The following is a 21,239-nucleotide window of genomic DNA, read 5'->3' as shown; positions in this document are numbered from 1 at the left end:
GAGTCTGGGTATTCTGGGTACTCTGCGTAGGTTCGTGGACCCGTTTTGGTGGTGTTTTTTTCAGGTGTGTACGTTTCTGGGAGTGTCTGCGGTCAGGCTCATGGACCTGCGAGCCGGTTAGTTCAGGGCGGGGGTGCGGCAGGTGGTGCCGCTCTCGGGCCGCTGTGCCCTGGGCGATCGGCCTTCTTCTGTTCCTCGCGGAGGTTGAGGGGTGTGCTTCGGGGCGGGTGCGGCTGGTCCTCGGGTCGCTGCGATGTGCTCTCGTGGTCCCGGACGGGCGTGCTTGGGCGGTGGGGGCTTGCTAGTGCTGTTACTCGGCGGCTCTACGCGGAATGGGTTACGAGCCTCTGGCCTGGTGGTCCGGGGACGGTGGGGCGCGCTCTCCACCCGGCTTTGGCACCGGTATGCGGCGGTCGCGCTCTATATCGGATTACTCTTGCATGACGCTGCGGAAGGCGGTTTGGGGGAGGTGGCGGGCGCTCCCGGAATGGGATGGCTACTCCGGTGTTCTTCGGGGAGTGGCACTGTGTGCTTATATGGTTGTCATGCTCTGGTCTGGTCACCCTGGTCCCGCCCGGATTTCTGTGCCATCGGACGTTCTGGAGTTTTCTGGCGGCGCACTGGGTCTCTGCAGGGTCCTCCACTGCCCCGGGAGGAAGGGGGCAGGGATGAGTGCCTTCGCCTCGGTCTATCTCCTCGGCCTGGGTTCTGTCTGGTGCGGGTAGTCAGCGCTGAGAGCGTTGGGCACGCCTTTCTCGCGCTCTCGAGGGTCGATATGCGGAGCTTTTGCTCCATCGTGAGGCTTTCGGGAGCTCTCGTGGTGCTTGAGTCTTTAGTCTTCGGCTGGAAGCTCTTTTCCACGACCAGGTTCGTGGCGGCCCCCGATGGGACTCTCCACCTATTCCTGGGGTTCAGGGGTAAGGCGCTTGTGCTGCCGTGTCGGCTTTAACTCGACCTGGGTCCTATAGGGCGCCCCCCGCCTCCACCGGGCCTGGCATTTTTCTAGGGCCCCTGCCCGTGGACCCAATCGGCCTCCTTTCTCTGCAAGCCGGCTGACGTGTGCGCGGGTTTTGTTTCAGCCTTGCCACGGCAATCTGTTTATGCTCACCCTTCACTACTCCCTCTTGTCGCGATTACCATGCGGTGACCTCTGCACTCCTCGAGGGTGCGAAGCAGCCGATGGGCGTTTGTACTCTGCCCTGTCCGCGGCCCGCGGGATGCAGGTGGCAGTCTTCTGGGCGTGAGCCGGGCGGTTTGGGTGTCACCCTGTCAACCTGCCCTTTTGCTGTGGCGGCGGGCAGACTTGGCGCGTTTATTGGAGTGGCGATTGCGCCTGTTCCGCTTCTCCTGAATTCTTCTTGCGTTTTCTTGGTTGCATTTTCCCCTATTTTTCTCTATGCAATCCCCTCGTTTGCCCCAAGTCGCGGGATTCCTTCTCACCTCCTCTTGTGCCCTGGCCAATGCCTTTGCAAAGTAGGAGGGTTGGATGATGGGATTTCGATGTGGGCCTTTTCTTGTCTCTGTCCGTTAGCCCGAGCGGGTTCTTGGGCGGTGTCCAGTCCACTGGCTCCCTTGACGCCTTTGAGGAGCAGTGGGCGTTGTCCGGGGTTCTCTGCTCGGTTTCCCCATCCGGTTCCCTTAGTTTAGCCCTGTGACCTCACTCCCGCTCCTGTTTTTTTCATTCGTTGTCCCCCAGAATCACTTGGTGTTCTAGACCTGTGGATCCTCCCCTTAGGCTGGGGGGAGGTCCTTTAGAAGTGGGCGGGCCCCTGGGATGCCAATAGGACCAGACTCCTGTACCCCACTGGCCTGGGTCTGTCACAATACTTGAATCCATGGGAGTTTTACCATTGACTTCAATGAGAGCAGTTCAGATAAATTTAAGAATTATTTTGCTGACTTTGAAAATTTTCTTAGATTTGAGGGCCAAATCTTGTAGCCCATAGACAGTCTTTATTCAAGAAAGATTCTCTTTAACTTCCATGTTAGGGATGGATGCTCAACATCTTGCAGTAGCTTTCAGTCCCTTTTAAAATCATCCTCTACTTCAGAAGTACAGGCTTTGGTTCTTAAAGAATACTTGATCCTGGGAATTATTTTTGGTAATGGAATTCTTTTGCTTATTTTTTTTATTTCCTTCCTTTTGTTATTACTGTGCTTCTATCCTTTTTTGTTCTGGCATGTTTTCCAGATTCTTAGTCTGATATTGAGTTTCCTTAACTTCTACAGTATTTGTTCATCACCATCCTGGTTGCCTGCCACGTGTATCAGTTTCCTTCCTTCTGACTGGGAGGAGGGATAGCTGTTTCCATTACCAACAGCAATGCCATTCTAGAGATCCCTTGGCAGGTTGCAGAGCAGGAGAATGAATCATTGCTTACAACACTTAATCCTTCTTGGTTTCACTATTCTGGAAGGATGTGGAGATGATGCCAGCAGCCTCCACATTTAATTACATACAAAGTATATGTAAAAATTAACTTGATTCTTGTTCAGAATTAATTCTAATGCTACAGTATAATGCTGGTCAATTACATATATTACTCATATAGTAGAAACTAAGAACTTATAGATAAACCAAACCACCTAGCCCCTGTAGAATATGTATTCTGCTTTTCGAAAGATACAAACAGTTAGATTATATGTTTCTAAATGACTAATGAACATTTCCTTAAATTCCTCTCTACTACTGTGCTTGCTCCAACTATTTCATTTGACATCTATATCTGCATGCTGATCAACTGCTGTGAGAAGCCCCACCTCCAAAAGCTAATTTGGACTCTACCTTTTGTTTCTTAGCTTCAAACCATACTCACGAGCTTGTTATATCTTTCTCTTGTATTATGCTCTTAATCTTGCTCTAGCTTCTTATATAAACCCCTTAACTACTTTGTAAATCATAATTAGTCTTAATTGTTTACTTTAACTTCTTGAAAGCTTTCCCTTTCAAATTAAAAATGGCATTGCAGCAATATTTCATTGCAATGACATTTTCAAATTAAAAATGCTATTGCAAAGTAATTGGCAGATTCTGTGCTTTAAAATCAAATATTGCAGCATGCTTATTCTGAATTCATGTATGGCACCATTATTCTCTTATGGATTTTGCACTCAGACATGAACTGAATCCTGCCCCCACTGACTCTCATGGGATGAGAATAAGGCCCCAAGTGATGTAAACATGTTTGTGTCTCAGCTTTTGAGGGTCAGCTACTAACCTCACAAATCCTTCATCTTTGACATTATAATTTGTGGTTGTAAAATGGATTTAATGGTTTAACATTAAAACTTCAGGTACACTTAAGACAAGGATTGCAAAAGAGTTAATAGGGAAAATACTTTAACAAACTTTGGCAGAGAGGTTTAGAAAAGCTCAAATGGTCTCCTGACAGTGATATTTTAGTCCTGGCTTTGCCAGCCTTTCCATTAAAAAACTCTTTTACATAATTTTTGTTTTTAAACTTGATGAATTTTACTGTTCCTGAAAGTAAGTGACCTTTAGCATTGGAGAGAACCAGGCAAATTGCAGGTAATTGCTTTGCAAGCTTCCTCACACTTCTGCCAGTGCATCTCAACCTTGACTTACAATACCCTTGTTATTAAAGTCCTGGGTCTCTGTTGTACAGAAACTGACAGCCATGACAAATGGTGTGGGTCTTGTAATGAATAAATGTTTATAAGGGAGTAGCTGGTGACTGCCAAACTCATTTTACTTGTGACCCCTGGGCCACATGCGAACCCAAGTCTCCAAAGATGCTGCAATAGTGGCCAAGCGCGCCCCCTTTTTCAAAGTTTATGTTTTGAAAGTTTTAATCTACATTCAGTTGAACGTTAGAATACCAAGTGTCAGCCCAAACATACTTTTCTGTAATGGCATAGATCAGTTAAGTCGTTTTTAGTCACACAGTAATTTTAGCTGGGCTGACATGCCATCACAAGTACTAGCTGATCTGCAAGAAACCCCTCCTCTCTGGTGACACTAAAGTCTTGGCACTATTTGTCTCCCTACACTGGATCACTTCTATGGATACTTACCTTCCTCTCCAAAAATATATGAGCAATGGACAAAAGGGAGACATGGGACCAGACTGAGGTTTTACACTAGGGCACACATTATGGGGCTATGCAGAAGCATTGTGGGAGCAGGGGTAGGAAGGAGACCCTGAAAGAATTTTAACTGGCTGAGCAAAAAAAAAAAAAAACCCTTCAGGGCTCAGGAGAAGCACAGACTGAAACAGCTACTCCTCCCCGGTTTGAAAGAGTTGCATGCACTCCCTCCTATGCTGGCTCAGCTCTGCTTCCAGCTTTGGTCCAGCAGACAGAAAGATATTTTAAAGAAAGAGACATGAGACACTTATTTTATCTCCTGCTGCTTTTTTACCCTTTGCTTGCTGTTAAATGTAAGCACAAGTCCATTACAATAAAGCTTAAAGTCAGTTGTTGCTATCTATGAAATGTACATCTGGGTACAGAATAGTTGCCTTGCTCTGTTCAGTTCCTGAATGCTTGAATCATCTTGCTTATACTCCGCATCATTACAATGCGCAATGGGACTACATTAAAGGAAACCACAATAAAAGGGATAATCCAAACCCACTTCAAAGAGTATGTATAGCCCAGAGTGCTAAGGTATAGGAAGAATGTTAATGTATAACTTTCAACAACAATTATAGTGTGTTATCAAAACATACAAATAACACAGAATATTTCAGTCATAGGACATGGAAAAGTCTTGTAACAGGGGAGCTAGGCCCTGAAATGAAGTTGGGCCCACCTCTTCTTTTCAGTCCAGGTATGCCCTAGGTTAGTGTACTGAGAAGGGCCAGACTGCCCTTGGAGTTCTACATGAGAGACAGCCCACAGGCAATAGAGAGTCCAGAACCCAAAGGGCGCAGAGTCCAGTGCAGAAGAGGGTCCTGAGAGAAGAGAGAGTGCTGGGCTGAAAGCTTCAGGAAGGGGACACCCCTGAAGGAGGAAGCGGTGAGATCTCCTTAGTTGGGCAATGGAGCCAGATCAGGTTGGTGAAAGCAGAAGGGAGGTGGGAGGTCACCCACACACTTCCCCAGGCCAGAAAGCCACAGTCAGAGAGGGCTGAAGGCTGAAAGCAGCAGTGGGAGATGAGAGTTGGGTCAGAGAGCTGAAGCTGGAGGGCCAGAGAGGGCAGAAGGCTGAGGAATGATGGTCAGCCTGCTTAAGTCTCCTGGCAAGAGCTAGAGCCAGGCCCAAGAATGATGCAGACAGAGAAGCATCCCAGCTAGAGGGGGCCTGGTGAGAGACATCAGAGCTGTACCAGACAGTCTTAGTGAGGTGAGAGACACTGAAGCTGTACTGGAAAGTGGAACTGTGGTGAGAAACACCAGACCTGTACTTAGCATGTTCAGGAACTGGTGGGACTTGAAAGAGTGAATGTATTGTTTGGACTATGCTGGGGAATTCAGGATTATGGGTGTGCGACTGTTTGTAACAAATTAACCTCACAAAGGGCTATTTATACTTGGAAACTGTGGCATGGAATTATTAGGGTCTCTGTCAAGGAAGAGGAAACTGAGGCAAGTCCACCAAGTGTGCTGCAGCCTGCCATAGGAAAGTGCCCCTGGCAGGGGCCATCTTATCACACATGGTGGAGAAAGTGGGCAGGCCCCTGAGAAAGGGGCCACCAGAAGAGGAAAACAGAGGCATCCAGCAATTTGCAGGGCCACCTTGAGGCCACAAGGGGGCAGCCTAGAGGAAACCACTCCATGGCAGTTCTAAATATGTACACAATAAACATTTCTAGTCAGATATAATCAAAGGCTTTTTAACCTCTGCAGCTGTAACAAAATGACCCGATCTTGCAGAATGCAGCGTCATTGTCACTATAACAGCTTCAATCAGTGTTTCTGCCTTATTAATACTAAAGACAAGCAGGACTCCCAATGCTCTCGTTCCAAGCTGTTGTCAAGACCTGAAAATGACTTTGTTCTTGGAAGTACTCACTCACACAGAGGGTTTGGATTACAAGTGACTGCTCCAATTGATTCAGACACAAGCCTTTTTTCAGCTGTGATGTGATGCCACGCTGCAATGCCGGGGCATACATTCTGGATAAAGGAAAAACAGTATAAGTAATCATTTTCATCATCAAGTGGTTACTCAGTTAACGCATATTCTCATTTTGGTGTTCCTCTCCCCCCACCTTATTCGTTGTATGTCAAAACTAAGGGAAAGAAAGATATGACACAGGGACTCATTTACTATGGGCAACATATAAAAAGTGAGCTAAATAAGAGGGATTTCAGTGCAGAGTGGGGTGGGGGATGGCAGACCACAGTAGGGTGTACATTCTATGCAAAGGCAGCCACATAGAACGAGGCTGGAAAACACTTACAGGAGAAATGGATGAATGTCCCATCAAGGCTGGTCTTACTGGCAGACTGCAAGGGGTCACGGTTAGGGCTGCAATGCAATAAAAAAATGAGGTCATATATGTAGGGAAATGAGGAGTTATATAGTGCCTTGAAGGCAAGAATGAGAAGTTTGAATTAGAAGTGTTGGAGAAGGAGTAGCCAAGGAAGAGGATCACATCATTTCCTTCTTAGAACAAAGCAATGGGCTCATTTTAGCAGCTATACTTTTGATAGTCTGGAGGAACAACATGCAGGAGGTTGGAGTGGAGGAGGTTGTACTAGTCAACAGCATAACCAATAGGGCAAGCAAGGATATTTGTGTTCAGCATCTTCCCTCTTTGTCTAAACCCGTGATAAAAGAGAGATTCTTAACAGAGAAGAGCCCAACCTGCAAAATTCCAGGTGACAGTTTTGCCACACAGAGATTTGCCATTTCTTATCTAGAAAATTGCTTCATGCATCAGGATGAGGAAAACAGTGGCAACTGTTTAGATGTTGGGGGTAAAAAGGTACTACAGACTGGTAGTTCCCATGTAGAAATTGTACAGATACTGTTTGTAGTGATAGCCCGATAGCCAAAATGTTCAAAAGTTTCTGAGTGATTTGATTTTTTGAGTGCCCAAATTGAGACACTTCAAAGTGGTCTGATCTTTAGAAAGTGGGTGCTCAACACTTTGTGAAAAATAGGTCCCTGCACAGTGTTTCATATCAGACATTCCAAAATTGGGGCACCCCAAATCACTAGTCACTCTTGAAAATCTTGCCGTGACTACATATTTTCAGAAGCAGATTCACACGACCCTACTAATATGTCTATATATAGTAAGTAATTCTTTATTCCTTTCCTTAAGTATTAAAGAACAATGCATAATCCTAATCTGGGTATGGTATATCTATGGTGAAACCAGCTACCTTCAACATCACTGCAAAATAAGGGTCCTCCACCCAACATACTTTCCCATGCTGTAATTCAAGCAACAGAGGAAAACAGAAAAGCACCACTATGTAGACACACTTCACAGAGGGCACTACTGCCAAATTACTAGGGAGAGAGCATTTTAGGGCTACAATGCTCCTCAGTGGGAGAGAGGTGTCTTTAGCTCACTGAATCTTTTTGCTCAGCGGTTCTCAAACTGGGGGCAGGACCCCTCAGGGTGTTGTGAGGTTATTACATGGGGGCAGGGTCATGAGCTGGCAGCATCCACCCCAAATCCTGCTCTGCCTCCAGCATCTATAATGGTGTTGAATATATTTAAAAGTGTTTTTAATTGATAAGAGGGGTTGCACTCAGAGGCTTGCTATGTGAAAGGGGTCACCAGTACAGAAGTTTGAGAACCACTGCTTTTGCTGAAGGTATAGTTAGGCATGGAGAGTGCTAGGGGCATTTTCAAAGGGGGAAAGAGGAGTTAAATGGAGAGTAGGAGATGCAGGGAGGGGCCAACAAGGGAGAAAAAGTGGCGAGGAAGTGCTCAGAAAAAGGAAAATGTCATGACAGAAAATGCAAATTACACAGCAATTGGCTGTCTGAATGGTGTGTGTGTACATCTCTGCCCTCTTCTGGATGGAAGTGGAACTGATCAATTGTGTGCATGTAAGTAAGGCTGAGCAAATAATTCACAGTAAAGCTATCAGGCAAATTTAACCTCTTTTTGCTCAGAACTAGGCTACTGTAAGATTTATTGGCTACCTGCAAGCTGGTTTAAATTTAATTGTCTGTCATCATATCCACATAAAGCAATTGGGTATGTGTTCATTGTCCTAGTAGTGAAGCATCCAGTCAGATCCTTCTCTAGTCCTTTTAATTGTCTCCCTTTCAAGAAACTGATTTTGGTAAAACTGTTCCCCTCCTGTGCCTTATATAAAATATACCGACTCTACTGAGCTTCAGGAAACAATGAACTGGAGTACTCCTAGCAGACACTGGCACCAGCATAGCTGCACCGCCAAATCCTGACACCTTTGCTAGTGCAGACCCCAGTGAGACATAACAGGGAGTTGGTTTGGGTTGTTTTTTTTTAATGTTAATTGGACCAAGCAGACAGTGAAGGGTTGGATGTTACTTGAGTGCAAAAACTGGTACAAAAGTTGTCCCGTCAGAAGCTAATACAGATGATATCAGCGTGCTGTTACCCTAGAGGAGAGTTCCTCTGGGGATGACATACCTTTCTTCGCAGGTAAGTGAGGATGCTGGGTTGGAGCTCACTAATCCTCCAGACATGTGGAGAACAGTAAGACGGAGTAGGAGGAAAGTGCTCATGTGAAATTCTAAAGGAAGTTGCAGCTTGGAGAAGGAGCTACTAGCTGCTAACGCCTTACTTTACCAGTGTCCTAATATATGGGGGCATGAATTGGCAGTGAAACAAGAGAGGCCACAGGAAATAGTAGAGGTGATGCTCTTTAGGAAAAAAAAAGGTAAGCAACAGCATGGCTTAAGTGCACAGGAGTCTACCAAATTGCCTTGCAATGTGCCTCCTCCAATAAAGAGATAGCAGCTATATCAACAGAACCTGACTTGTCGTTAGGAGGCCCATCGCTTCAGGTCACAGCCAAGCGCATTAAGAGTGCCAGCAAATATAACCATGAAAGGGGGAAATAAGCTTAAAAAAAAAAGGCAGGCTTAGAAAAGAAAAATATCTTAGAAGAGTCAAGAGAGATGAGGAAGAGAGAGGAGAGAGAGAGCAGGAGGGAATTGATTTTTAAGTAGAGCATTTAATATTAGAAAAAAGTGAATCTCAGGGAAAGCTGACAGGCTATGGAAGGAAAGAAACAGGAATGATGGGAGAGAAATGAGAAGAATAGAAACCAAGAGACAGTATGTTAGGATTTTGAAACAGAATATTTGCTTCCAAGTAGTAATTCTAAGGCATACTCTCTGGTGAGTGAAACTTTGTTGTTTATGCCAGTGGTCAATTTGGCCTTTGATCTAAATTTTTTTGTAAATTCATCTTTCATTGTGGCATATCTGATTACATTTTTAAAATGTCTAAGAAGTAAATAATTTGCTGTATTTGACATATATTCAGGAATTTTCAGTCTGTTACCCATTTGCTCTAAATGTAGGGCTGTGAAATTGTGCTTGGGCTTTTGGCTGGCATTATCAAAAATGATGCGCTGTGCTTATTATATGGGTACAGAGAAATTCTTGTGTTATTTTGGGGAAAGATAATAGTGAATCTTACACACAGTAAGCCTCAAGTTTGTGATTAACTTGCAACCAGTTTAGGAAATTGTTACTACTGTTATCTCAATGTTTTTTTAGCCCAGTAGCCCTTTTAGTACTTGCTTTTGACACATACGCAAACAATATCTGCAAAAGTAAAGTTTCTGTTTAGCAAATGGCATAATACATTTAATTCCCTTTAATTAAATCTCACTGCAAGATTTATATTGAATGAAAAATCCTAGGCACATCCTTCAAGACAACACTTTCTTCAGAAATATCTGGGTTGAAACTCCTCTGATGTCTCTGTTCAATTCTGTATTGCATGCAATGCTCTCCAAATAGTAAAAGCGTCCAGTTCCTGCGAAGAGCCACAGCAATTAACTTCTCATCAAAACATCTTAATTATTATTTTTCATAATTTTAACTGAGTATTTTAATCATCAGAACAAAAACAGAAACAAAGGAAAACACGTACACAATACAAGGTCAGACAAAATCTATAAATTCTCTTTCTAATCTTTAATTTACAAATTTATATTACATATTGTCTACAAGAACAAAAATTAACTGCCTAGAACCCTGATTTACATGTTGCATTAAATTCCGATTCATACTAATGCTTGTGACTGTGTTTAAAACAATACTTGAAATGGCTGCACTCAAACACAGTTAGAACATGGTTTAAATCTACACACAGAGGCCCCCATTTACTTTACAAATATATCTGAATCAGGAAACTCAGTTAAAATACAGTTGTTCTCTGACTTGGTTACAACACAGTGAAAAATGTTGTTGTGGACAGGACCTAGGTGTGTCAAAGCACCCAAGCTAAAAGCAGGCCTTCAAGCTTCAGCCTTATTACAGAGTCATCAATGCTGTCCAAACAACAAATTTTGAACATTTTAAATGAATCATGGACAACTGTGTTGTACCCAGGTCACTTGACTTGGTTCCATTTGTTGTGTAGCCCAAAGGGGCACAAACCACATAACTATGTTCAGTAGCCATGTTGAAGCATTGCAAAGATGGTGTCTACACCCCACCAATTCTAACACTGCTGTTGGAGTTGGCAAGAGCTCTAGTCTAGAAGAAATTCTAGCAGCTTTTGACATATTTACCACCATGTTAGTTAACATCCTGAAAAGCATTTAACACAGGGTTTAAAAAAATTGGGCCTTCTCCTTGTTAGGGTTCCCAACAGTTCCTAACTGGCTTTGTTGTAAGTTAATGCAGTTTCATCATCTTCAGCGGCATTATGTCCACTTAGACCAAGACTGAGTTTGACTCTTGGTTTCTCACTCCCTGAATCATCAGGAAAATTCACTGGGGAGGGGAGGACTGTGTGTCAACCAATGCCTACACCTGCTGACCAATGGCATTACCTGTGTCCTGAGGGAAACCCCATGAAAATGTGTGGTGACAAGCTCCAGAGGAGGGGGGGAGGGCAGGATACAGAATAAGAACATACAATGTCTTTCTAAAAATACAGTAGATTCAGCAAAGGTTCTACTTTCCACCCACACCATCATCTCTTGCTAACCTAGCCCCAGATTTCATTATCTGATCAGGTTCTCTGCTAGCTAAAAGAATATGCTGCATATGAATGTTTGAGAAAGAAAATAGTTTTGTGTAATTAGGAAACAGAGTACGTCAAAGGATAACAGATTAAAGTGTGGCACTTTCTTACTCAATCGATCTGCTTCTTTGCGTATTCTGAGTTTTATTTAGCTTACCACCATCTTGTGACAAAAGCAGCTCTCCTGGATACCGCAGCAGGGAAAGGAGCAGAACATGGGGCCGCCAGGCAGCCCCACGCCAGCAGCTCCTCTGGCACAGCTGCTGCCCCCAACTGCACACTGCCCCCTCATCCTTGTCCTCTAGCGGGGCTGCTATACAGACCTCAGGCAGAACTCAGGGGACACAGCTGCTGTGTGTAGAAGGGTTGGGAGCAGGACCCTCCAGTCCTGTGTCTTTCTGGTACACCATACCAGCTATAAATATCTTAGTGGTATGACCGACCGGACTGGACCTGCACCACTGCTTTCAGGATAAATACAGCTAAGATTTATAGGGATTTATACTAAAGAGGAGGCAAAATGCATTACTAAAATATTGTATAAGTAACTCCAACCCTGCTATTTAAAGACCTATGGGCAGCACATATTCTGTTATTCATGCAGAATTTACACATTAATTTGCAAAATGAACAGATTTGAAAATGGGTGTCTCCCAGGTCCTGACACATTTTTAGTAGCTTTAGAAATATGAGCATGAGAAGTTCTAATCATTCATTTCAGTGGGGTTTTTTTGTTTTCATTTTTGTTTTTTGGCATGTAGTACGTTGGAGTGCCAACACGCAACCCACGTTTTTCCAAGAAGTGGATGTTGTCTGGGAGTATTTTCTCAGGAAGTCAAGCACTGTGGACCCAGTATGTGATAGAAATCGCCTGTATTTTAGTGCCCCAGTGAAGCATCATGCCTTCCATCCTCTGCTGTTGTGTTTCTTTGTACTTCCTTATATTTTTTTGCTTTTATCTTATTAGCCAACTTATTCTATCTGCCCACGGAATTCTCAGTTTGATGAAAACCTCCTGCATACTGCTTTTTCTGTTCCTAAAGCTTGTCTAGTCTCAGACATGTAGACATAATATGATCTGAGAAGACCAATTTCTTCTTTGAGGTCCAGCCTTATCTCCCAGACTGTGGTTTACACAACAGATTCCCTAGGGAATTTTCTTCTTCACACATGGAGCCATTCCCTCAGCCAAAAGCTAATGAACATGGAATGTCTCCAAAGTGCACCATAAAAGCAGACAAGAAGAGTGCACCGTCTGATTCCTCCTGCCTTGGAAAACCTACTTCAGAAGAGGAAAATTTTAATGCTGACGAAGGTTTTTCTCATGAGCGGATGAAATTCCTTTATATATACACACACACACTACAAGGACAATTTTGCCTTTTTTATTTATTTATTTTTAAAAGTTTCAAAGATGAACTGGCATGTTTTGTATCTTCCCAGACCTGAAGTCCATGGTTCTGTGCTTCTCTTGCAACAGTGAATACTATCTCATTATCACCTAAACAGCTGCACAAGGATTTACACTCCCTATTTTGCTTCCACTGTTTTAGATGCCCTCAATCACAGAGATGCAAACACAAATCCAGCATTTAGATCTTGGCCTGTAAGGAAACAGAAAGTGATTTTCATGTATTTTATTTTAGAGAGTGTTTATCTGTAGATTCTGGTTTCTGACTGTATCCGCAAAAGGCACCGCAGTGTGCACACAAAACCACTGTTTGGCACATCCACAGCAATAAGAATCCTGACATTCTGGTGGGTTGGCCAAACTTGCAGCAAGATGCTTGTTATTCCAGTCATTCATTGAAGCTGTTCGCTGTCTGTTGGAGTCACGTGCTTTTGAAGGCTGCAGATGTGCCTGTCAAGTTTTTAGCTGACCACACCCTTTTTTTCAGGAATGAAGCACTTCATAGTCGATATGCTCCATCCGCTGCAAAACTCAAATTCAGATACAAAGTTCTCCAAATTTGGATGGTATTCAGATCAGGGATTGGGGTTTAGGCTCATCTCTTGTCATTAGCCTTTCATATCTGTATCCCAGTATCTGTCTAGAGGTGTGCACTGTGGTGTGATATATTTCCACACTCTGCCCCAGGGCTTAGACGAAAACTCTCTTTGCTTACTCTGCACATTTACACTCCCTTGTTAACCACTTTTCCTGCAATACCCTCCCCTTCTGCATGCCAGTGTGTAAGATATACCCCACCTCTACCTACTTATAACCATTTGCTGACAGGTAACTTATACCATTGACCTCACCTCTGAATTTGACCCACATTCCATAAGTGGATACATCCCGATGAATAATTGGTACAATCCTCCAAATACTAAATCAACCAGACAGCTATTTTAATTTCCTTTTCTTCTCTCCTTCCCATATACCCAAAAATGCAACTTCAGATAAACTGTTCTCCACATTCTCCCTCAAATCATTTGTGCTATCCTCCAAGCCAGATAAACTGATTCTCTTTCCCAAGTGTTCACTTGCAAAGACAATCTTCATATCTTTCCTCTAGAGGGACCCTTAGTTATTCCAACTAAAATCAAGGTGATTAACACACATTTTGATGTAGCTAAATCTTAATAAAAAACAAATTGCTATCCCTCCAGTGGTAACTGTGTAATAATAAGCCATACTGTGGGCCCAATGCTGTATTTCTTGGCAACCAAAACTCCCATTTAAAATCAGTGGAAATTCAGAATGTGCAAGGAATGCAAGATTGGGCCCATTATTGTAACAGGTAAGTCATGCACAAAATAAATACACTAGTATGTTTGTCCTAAATGTAATTAAATATTTCAGTAGCAATCTAAGTGAAGAGGAAAAACAATTAGCCAATTTTTTTAAAATATGGCGAGTACATAAAAATTAAATTATAAAAAGACATATGAAGAGGAAAATGCAAATATATGCAGATTTTTTTAATTTCCTCAATTATTCCTAATTTCCCCACAGCCCTACATTCATTCCTACTGACCACAAACAGACTAAACAGTCAAGGCAGGACACTGTTCAATAATACACAGCAGTTTAAATACACAGTTTGTTGCTGGTCCCATGTCACAGTAGACAGGAGTGGAAGTCTTATTTATAGATCAAATTCCTTTACTACAGAATCCTGTATACATGTACCATAGATGAGATGCTCTTTACACCACCCTGAAGCAGAGTTGAAAAGATCCATCCATGCATGTCTGTGCTCTAAAGTCTACAGAGGTCTATTTATGCAACTCTCTCCATGGAGGAAAGGTGCTGGGAGAGCAGCCAACAATAAATGGAGTGGGTGTGGGAAAATGAAAAATAAAAAGAGAAGAAATACTACATAAAAGAATTACCATATGGTTTAAAACTACAAGCTGCATAAGTTGTAGCTATAAAGCGATATCAGATAACTGATCCAGTGGACTAGGTACATAGGGCCAGAAGTTAAAACAAGAGTGCATTGGTCAGGTTTCAGGGGTTGTGAGCTATGCCTGTGCTGCAAGCAAACAAATTATTGCTATCTTAAAAGCAGTCATGCTGCTTTCAAGTTTGCCACAGATCTGATTCACCCACCTACAGCCAACTTAATCTAACTAAAAGGAACATCTGCAATTTCATGAAGATGCAGTGTCAGAGGAGGCAAGAGGCTGTCGCCTAGAAGGAATATACAACATGGCTGGGTACATCAATGTACTTGTCTTCCCCATCTTAAAAAGGCCAGATACCATTATCTATATCTAATACATTGGTATTGAGTAGCTAGAAGATATTGCATCTGGATTACAGGAACCTTTTACATTATCAAACCCGTTCTAACTAATATGTAGGCTCCACTTGGGGCTCCATCCAGCTATCAGCAAAGTGGCATTGCAAGTGAGTGGAAGGAGAAACTAATTTAGAATCTCTCTTATGTATCCGTAATGTTCCTCCAACTCATGTATCTAACTAATGGCACAACCTAGTACAAAATTTAGGGGATGACTACTGCAGTTCCAAATAGCAATAATAATATATTGTCCTTCTCTAGCATCTATCATATGAGGACCTCAAAGCACTTTGCAGACAATAACTGATAAGCCTCAAAAGTACTGTGAGGTAAGTCATGGCTACATTGGATCATTCCATCCTCCACTGCAAGGCAGCCTAGGGGTAGAATACAATTCCAAGTTCAGGAAAAGTTTGAAATTTTAAAGAAGGAAGTCTCTAACATTTTTCAAACCTGTTTTCAAACAAAATTTTACCAAACTTACTTCAAAAATTCTCACTATGGCTAAAAATTCTCACACTTAATTATCAGGCTAAAGATGAAATTTTGAGGTACGTTTATTAAGATTAATTTTTGGAGATGTTTTAAATAGTGTTCTGAAAAATGTGTAGATATCTTCATATGCATCTGAAAGTAGATACTTATAATGAAAGTGTATTTTAAGCTCTAACTATAGCAATGTTAAAAGTGACACTATAAGCAAAGTGTAAACAAGAATTAGATATTTATAAATGTAGTTATATAGACAAGACTGAATCCCGACTCCTAACTGCATTTATAAATGTGACAATTCTCTAGAACAGGGGAAGGCAGATTTTTGGTGGCACTCACACTGTCCAGGTCCTCTCCATCGGTCTGGGAGGCTCTGCATTTTAAATTAAGCTTCTTAAACATTTTTAAAACCTTATTTACTTTGCATACAACAATAGTTTAGTTTAGTTATATATTATAGACTTACAGAAAGAGACCTTCTAAAAACATTAAAATGTATTACTGGCACACGAAACCTTAAATTAGAGTGAATAAATGAAGACTCGGCACACCACTTCTGAAAGGTTGCCGACCCCTGCTCTAGAAAATCTTCCATAAGGGAAAATCTAGTAATAATTGGAGGTATGAAATAACTCTGATGTTATTGCCTTTCTTAATTCTTGCAACTCTTAAGAGTATTTGTCATACACATTCCATTAATTCCTTAAGTACTGACAGACTTATTAGAAGCAATGTTTTAATGCTTTTTCAGATCTGCAGTGAGAATGAGTATGTCATTACATTCCTTAGCTACTATGTTTAAAATGGACTGGAAAGGTATGTATTGATCAGTCAGGTTAAGTTGCCTCTCAACTACAGCTGCAATAAACTGACATCGTCAACTGATACCCTGGACATTCACGTTTATTTAAACTTTTATTCATTCCAAATAGCTACCACAAGTGTGGGAGGACAATGGTCTATCTGTAACTTCCAGGTTTTCCTGAGCTGTCTACTTCAGCATGACATGAAGTTGCATCATCATGAGGCAACAGTACCATACTATACATTTAGATAACAGTGTTTCCAATTTATGTACCATGGACCAAACTAATTCTGAAATCAAAGACCAAGGATGTTTATTAGCCTGAGATGTAGTCACTAAGTTAACAAGAAGCATCCTCAAGTTATTATTGTTCTCATGCTTAAATTTCTCTTTTGTTTAGATGCTGAAGTTTTTCTTTTATCTGCCAGTAGAGATGAGAAAGTAAGGAAGACATATTTGTTGTTAGCATACGGATGACAGAAGCCAAAGAGAGTGCAGCTATTTGAATTCTGTATGGCTGCAGGAAACTACACTATATTTGTGACCCAAAAACTCATACATAAAGCAACTCTGCAATCCTGTTGGCTGAGACTATTCTATTTCAATAGAACACAATGTAAATGGAAGACTGGGTGAAACACTGAAAAAAATGAGGCCAAGTTAAATAAGCTTAAATGACAGTGTGAATTCTTTATGTTTTTTCCAAGAAATCATACTGTCAAAGGACAGGGCTTTCCAGACTAGTTTTTCCCCTTGATTTATTAGGGGTGGGGGGTTCTGCCCTCTGAGAATAAAAACTAACTGAAATTTATTTGATTTTGGGAATAAGAGTAAATTTTTAAATAGCTGCCCCAGAGGGAAAGCTAGGCTAGCTAAGGTTCCTGTATGAGCTGTTTATTTTGAATGGTGTTAAGAGGACTTGAATTCTGCATGTCTAAAATTTATTGTGGGGATTGAATGTAAAAATTAAAAGGGCAAAAACTCCCTTAATGACTGGTCATAGTTATGAGCTGGGAATTTAGACTCCAAACAGCAGGGGAGGGTGGGGGAGGAGGTCTGCTGGTGATGTAATGCCCTAAACCCATGAGTGCAATCAGTTACTGACTGTCATATAAACTTGTATGTGCTAAAAGGGGTGATACATGTTTAAATAAACCCATGGGATGGCTCGACACATACAGCCATATTTCCTTTCAGGAATTGAGGACATTTGATATTTTGGTGCCAGATAAGGGCTCAAACCTGGAAAGTACTGAAAACGGCTGGGAGGTGCTGAGTACCCTCAGCTCTTACTGAAGCCTGGCAAGTCTTTTAAAAGAGCGCAAAATTCTAAATTCAACTGTCCTGTGTAACATGATTTCTCTTCAGCTATTTTTCACCAACCTGTTGTGACAGTCTCCTTCATATAGATTGGGGTAGTTATCGAGATCTTTAATCTTAAAATGGTACAAGAGAAAAGAAAGACCCATGAGGCAGATGGTGATTGCAGAAACATTTTTGGAATTCCAGATTGTGCTTTAGGACTGTGTTAACATTAGGGGGTGGCACTTTTTTAAAAAATAAATTTGAAATAGGACTGGATACCCACATATCAGAAACATAAGATGATTGTACCTGTAAATACCTCCCATTTCTCCCTTCCCCTCCTCATTTTATTTGTATTGTCTGGGCAAACCTCCTAGCCATACTTTCCTTTCAGCAACTTCAGCCACTGGTGTCAGATACAGACACCTGACATCGTACACAATGTAAACTTTTGTAACCATTACCCATGTCATGAGATGACCAGGAAATTAAAAATATAGGAGTGCTGGTAAGAGCCTATGTGACCAACCTTTATTACATCTGCCTTTCAGAACTTTCTAGATTCTATCAAATCAATCCCAACTACCACCAGTTCATAATTCCACCCTTTCCCCTCCCTTAAGTATCCAATGACAGTTGATTCTACCCACTAGCAATGCCCCTCTACTCTATGCAGGCTCTTGCCTTGTGTCCACCCTGTTTCTAGCATTTACAAAAAATCTTTCAAATACAGTAAGCTCATGTAAATACTTCAGAACCTGAAAAGAACAAAATGCACACACACACACAAAATGAACTCTGAAAAATCTCTGGGTTTATCACAACTCTACTTCAATGGGAGTTTTGACAGAACCAGGGGCTTTAGTGTTTAATGAAACATATTTATTGGCTACAACAAGGTAGCTGCTTGATTTCAGTAAATCAGACCATTTTCTTACCATATTAATAGGAACTAGGATACATGTCCCTGAAATAACCTTTTCATCAATATTTTGATATCAGATTAGAAGTCTGTCAGTTTGAGACATTCCCAGATGACATGAAGATTGCTCCCGATATCATTCTATTTCCACCAACACTTTAATGAGCGAGCGCTCATTTTATTTCATAAGACTGGTGTGTGAAAATATCCAACCACAATTTTCCATTGTTTGGTATTCTCTCTGTGCAGGGGAACTTTTTACTCTTTACAATAACGAGCATTATCTCCTTTCCCTAGACTTGCATTGTCAATGCTGCATCATACATAAAAGCTATGTCTTCTCAAAGCTTGTCCCTCACACAATACCCTAAAGAGAAGATGTCCAGGACTTGCTTTTAGCTAGGCAGACAGGAAAACATTTGAAATATAACCCCAAAGCATAAGACTGTTCGCAAGCTGGGGTAGGTTGTTTTTGCTGGGGTGCATCTCGGAGTTCATCAGCTTGTGTCACATGGGCTCATGCTGAACCTACACAGTGTCAAGGTATTTTGGAGTGTACTGTGTGATACACTTTTACATCATACCTGGGTAGTACAAGTATATATATATATTTACACAGCAATTAAATATTAGCTGTCATTTCCTCCACCATTTAATTTTACTGAATAGCAGAGTGAAGCAGAGAAAAGTGCATAGCTAATAACTTCCAAAGCAGCCTTGCAATTAACTTATTACAACACTTTCTGAGCTGGGTTAGGCAGTTTCCATGTTTATATACCTGCCAGTTATGAGGGTTTCAGAATCATTTTATGGAATATGAAGTAATTCCAGTGTAACGGTGTTGCATTCACCTCTCGTGAGCGCCCCCTGGCCAAGCGCTTGTGCCTGCTCTCTCTCTCTCTCTCTCTACCTGTTTATGGTGGTTCTTTGCTGACTCAGTCCTCTGGCCAAGTCATATACAGTCTGTCTGCGAGATAAAAGCAATGCAAACCCCTTTTGGGGTACAAGTTCAACTGGGGAGCCTATTTCAGCACCCTCCGTAGGGTCCTTTGATCTGCTGCCCTATCCTGGGGCTCACTCTCAGTTTGTTCCAGCTCCAGAATAAAGCAGGGCCCTAAGGCTCCTTCCCTGGAGGCAATGTGTTCTACATCTCAGGATCTTTCTGGCCCCAGCTCTTCAACTGGGTCACTACAATTGAGTCCCCCTTCCGGCGTGCCTCAAAGTCCAGGCCACTTTCCCCGTGGCTGGTGAGGAGGGGGCCCGAGCCCAGGCCTGCCCTCTGCTCCAGGTCCCAACCTAGGGACCCTATAAATAAGCATCATCTGCAAATGTCCCTTTAAGTAAACTGCATTGCTGCTGTAATTTCCTCAGCCACTTCCCCATGGCTCCCATACATTCTTCACCCTTATCTCAGGGCCTTGTCCTCGTGGAGTCCCAGCAGCCAGCCTGGAATGTCACCCACTGCTCTCCAGCTGTAGCAAGGAACTGATCTCACTCTGGCCCTGCAACTCTTCTTATACTAGCTGCTGGGCCCTGATTGGCTGCTTCTCACACAGCCGCTCTAGGGAGCTCAGAGGACCTCTCTACTGCCCTTTACTGGGGCGGGGTATGGCAATGCCACAAGTCCTCCAGCAGGGGGCCCCCAGACCGAGTCCACGAGTCACATCCAAGTTAACCAGGAAAACAGATTTGTAAGAGGCTGAGTTACCAAGAATTTGTAAAGTAATCTGGTAAGGACAGCCAAAGACAAATCCTGAAATCCTTACTCAGTTGTTACTCAGTCAAAATTTATTGCAGTAAAAAATGAAAAGAGGCTCCATGATGTGATCCCAGGATTGCAAGTTCTTAGAACTACACTGCCTACAACATGGGCCTGATCCTGCAGTTCTTACTCAACTAAAAGTCTCCCTGACATCAATTACGGCTTGCACAAATGCCTATAAATCAGGGCTTAGGGTCAAAGGAAACTGTGGGAGGAGAAGGGACAGAGTTCTTGCTAAAATGAAGCAATTAGATTAATATACAGTCCTGGGAAAGACTGAATGACAGAAAGATTCCTCTTGTTAAATGTTTACCATTTGAATATTGCTACAAGTAAACATTTAATAGCATAGCAAAGGAGCTATTCTACTCCTTAGCTGACTAATAAACTCAGGCTGACTCCTCTCAGTCTCAACGGCGACTTCCTCCTGCTGTGAGGAACTTTCCTCCCACTTTGCTGAAAAAAACTTTAAATAATCTCAGACAGTAAACTGGGCCAGACAATCAACACATCTGTGAGAGAATCACACATGAACTTCCTTATTAGAAACTGAGCCCCATCCTACAGGCAGAAGTGCTAAGAAATCAATGACGCCACCTCTGAGCTGGACCCGTGTCCTGCCTGAATGACCTAAGCCAGTAGGAAATGCCTGTGGGCTCTCCCCTGACTGACATAGCCAATGGTATCACCTCTTAGAGAGGCTAACACCATGGAACAGGTAATAGCCCTCTTAGACTAAAATCTTTCCTGGATTATTAGGAGGCAGTGGCGAACTGACTTCAAAAGCATCTAACCTCTGTAGATAAACTGGATCTGTCCAAATCCAGCTTCAAACCAGGATGTGGAATTAAACAGCAGTCGTACCATGGATAAATGACCTCAGGACAATGAAGAGAGGCAGGAGAGAAACTGATCTTGACCCATTAACTGACTTTGACCACAGGATACTAATATGCCCTGGGAGGATCAGATAGAATCATAGAATCATAGAATCAAAAGGTTGGAAGGGACCTCATGAGGTCATCTAGTCCAACCCCCTGCTAAAGGCAGGACCACTTTCCCTAAATAATCCCAGC

At 42.4% G+C, this 21,239-nt stretch overlaps 1 long non-coding RNA gene across 1 annotated transcript in view; it reads right to left on the bottom strand.

Annotated features, from left to right (window-relative positions):
- Nucleotides 1–12,514: 12,514 nt before the first annotated feature.
- The window catches only part of LOC142046105 (uncharacterized), a 131,441-nt gene continuing 122,716 nt past the window's right edge, over nucleotides 12,515–21,239 (bottom strand). Inside the window, exon 3 of the long non-coding RNA XR_012655027.1 lies at nucleotides 12,515–12,729. This is a non-coding gene — a long non-coding RNA (uncharacterized LOC142046105). The remainder of the gene's footprint in view (nucleotides 12,730–21,239) is intronic.

Source organism: Chelonoidis abingdonii, chromosome 1 (genome assembly GCF_003597395.2).
Source record: "Chelonoidis abingdonii isolate Lonesome George chromosome 1, CheloAbing_2.0, whole genome shotgun sequence".
NCBI classification, from domain to species: domain Eukaryota; kingdom Metazoa; phylum Chordata; order Testudines; family Testudinidae; genus Chelonoidis; species Chelonoidis abingdonii.
The sequence above is the reverse complement of the archived record's forward strand: the minus strand, read 5'-3'. Positions and strand labels throughout refer to the sequence as shown.